This window comes from Lampetra fluviatilis, chromosome 17, assembly GCF_964198595.1.
Source record: "Lampetra fluviatilis chromosome 17, kcLamFluv1.1, whole genome shotgun sequence".
Classification (NCBI taxonomy): Eukaryota; Metazoa; Chordata; class Hyperoartia; order Petromyzontiformes; family Petromyzontidae; genus Lampetra; species Lampetra fluviatilis.
In genome coordinates, this window is record NC_136291.1 from 1,377,072 (window position 1) to 1,380,363 (window position 3,292).

Here is a 3,292-nt window from a genome sequence, read left to right on the forward strand (position 1 = left end):
GTGAGAGATTGCGGGGGCCGTGAGCCGCACGGCGTGGGAGTGTTTATTTATTTAGTTGCTCCTCGTCTCGGGAATGAGCTCACAGGTTCGAGATGACGCGCCGCCTACCCCACACGCCGGCATAGCAGCACCACCACCACCACTACGAGCAGCAGCAGCAGCACCACCAGCAGCACCACCACCACTACTAGCACCACCACCACCACCACCACGACTAGCACCACCACCACTAACACCACCACCACCAGCACTACCACCACTAGCACCAGCACCACCAGCAGCACCACCTCTATCTCCACCACCACCACCACCACCATCAGCACCACCACCACTAGCACCACCACTAGCAGCAGTACCACCACTGCCAACACCAACAACAACAATCGCCATTCACCACTACGTGATGGTGACGTCACTACGGCGCTTGTGCCATGCTAGGTGCACTTTGAGGCCACGTGAAGTGTCGAAGGCTCTCTGACAGGAGGTCATGGAACAGACCCAGGTGCCATGGGTTCAGTGACTGAGAAGATTGTCAGATGCACTAACTGTGCTACCCACTGTGCGAGCTCTTTGTATTTTACCCGCCCGGCGCATCGCTCGTTGTTGTGAGCGTCTCTCCACCGCCCTCCGTTGTTGCTGGAGTGCGACTGCCTCCAACTGCCCCTGGTAGAGTCCTTCACGAGCCTCCTCCTGCTCCACAGAGGCCGACCTTGACACCGCCAAAGGATCCACCGGTCATCGGCAAGTCCACTCAGCTCTACCACGTCCTCTTGTACCAGCCACGGCGACCCCCCCCCACATCTCTCCTCCACCCCGCGCCGTCTCCACCACTACCAACATCCCACAGCGGTTATTCCCAACCTCCGTTGGCTACTGCTGTACCCCCTTGTTAAAGTTTGTTCCAACCGAGTGCTCCCCTTGCTCTGACCCCAACATGGTTCTGAGAAATAAATGTACGAATAATGAACGCCAATATATCGGAACCAATTGTCCACATTTGCGAGGTATCCTAACGAGCTTGCTAGTAGCTGCAAGCGAACGCAACAACAGAAATACCCAAGGGACGCTCTGCACGCGTGACGCAATTCGTTGGCGCTCGCTGAGTTACTCTTAGAAACCCGCAATGTTTACGATCAGCGAGTTTAGAAAGGTCTTTAATGTCGTTCTGGATTCCCACATGGACTTTTTTTAATTATTATTATTATATCGTAATTATTTTATATTGCTAGATGCCCGCGTGATTACTCACCAATGACTCACACGTATGATATAATTCCACATATTCCACATGTTTATAAATCATCTCGTGTACCCTCCTGGGACCCCCTAGGGGTGTGTGTGTGATCCCCGGTTGAGGACCACATCCCATAGCACACAGCATAGGGCAAAGGAGACGCCGGATCCGATTTCGGGAGTAAGTGACAGTTTTAATGAGGGTTCAGTTTTACATCAACAACAACAGAAATCTGGGAGTGAAACACAAACTCGGAACACAGATAGTCAAAAAGCACGCGTGGCTTTGGCTGACCGCTCGGTTATAAGGCTCGAGTCTTCACCGACAACGCGAGTTGCGTCTGATCAATAGGGTCACGTCATCCGTGTGCGTGCATGTGCATATCTGTGCGCGTTCACCTCGCGCGCGCGTGTGTACGTGTGTGTGTGTCTGTGTGTGTGTGTCTGTGTGTGTCTGTGTGTGTGTGTCTGTGTGTGTGTGTCTGTGTGTGTGTGTCTGTGTGTGTGTGTCTGTGTGTGTGTGTGGGGAGCGGTGGTGTAGCGGTTATCGCGCTGCGCTGCGGACCTGGCGACCCGGGTTCCATTCCCGCTCACGGCCAACACCGGTGACGATGATCTGATCCGGTCTTGGGCCTCACCCTAGGTCGACTCAGCCTCAAATGAGTACCTGGTGCGATGTGTAAAAACATCGCCACTAGGGAGGCAAAGGCGGCCCGGCGTGGTGTTGGCCACCCACCCCCTTGTGTGCCGTGAAGGCCTTTAAAGGTGCTCGCTAACAGCACTTGCCCCGACAGTATGTTAATTCTATACGGGGGATCTTTGTCCTTGTGCGCGCGTGTGCATCGGTGCTCGCGAAAGGCACTTACCCCAACAGTCCGTCAAAGGCTACAAGGGGGATCTTTGTCTCTGCGTATGCGCGCGCGTAATCACACCCCTCGCGTCTCGCCCTAAGTGCCGTAATGTCATTGAATGCCACATCGCGAAGAGACATCATCTGCTCATTGTACACAAACGTTACGGATTAGGGTTTATACGACTTTGGCGGGAGGAGGGTGGAAGAGGGGGGCATATATCCTGCCCCCCCCCCAAGTAAAAACTACATTTCCCGCGTGTGCGGATTGCAGCGACGCGCACCAGCGCTCGGCATGGAACGCGCGTGCCGCGTTAAAGGGCGTCCTGGTTAGAGCGACACAAAACTGTCGCCTTTCAAGAATGCGTTCGAGCGCTCACTACCGCCTGCCGCAGGCTGTCGCGTCTGCGCTGCTGTTGCTGCTGTTGTAGCAACAGCTGCTTCTCGCCGGCGCGTTGTGTCGCTGTGCCACGGCGTTGATGGCCGACGTTTCGCGAACTCCGCTCAGCAGCAGCAGCAGCAACGGCGGCTATTTGGAACGAAGACGGCGGTCATCGCGCGGCGCTTTCAGATGGGCTGCTTCTGCGGCCGTCTGGAACGCTCTTCCTCCCGATATTGGGAAGTCATCTAGAACTGATTTGTTTGTGTTTAGTTTGTTGTCCTTCCCCCGCACCTCCGAATAGCACGGTTGGCTACGTACGGTACGAAAGAAGTTCAGCATACAGATGTGTATAGGCATGGACTGCTTTCGACATTAAGTGACGAAATATGCACCTACGGACTATCTGCCCATGGATCGCGATGATGATTGATGATGTCAAAAATACACACATCCATCGATTCATGCACGCTTCGAATTGAAATCGCAGAAGCCAACCACTCACTCAACATCAACAGCAACACCATTATCACCATCAGCTGGATTCCTGTTGTCACGTTTTGGTTGGAGCACTCAGTTCCGACCTCACTGCTGCACCGGGTAGGGTTCGGAGTGGAGCGGCAGTCGGAATGAATGATGATCGAGCACTGATCGATTCAATCCACTCGCTCGCTGACTCACCCAACCCAGCCACTCACTCATTCACTCACCCAGCCACCCACTCACCAATTCGACCGATAGAATTTAACAAAAAAATATACTTCACGTTCAGCCGAACGTCATTTCTGTGTAACAGCACCAATGTCGAACCACGGACATTCAGAGCAACC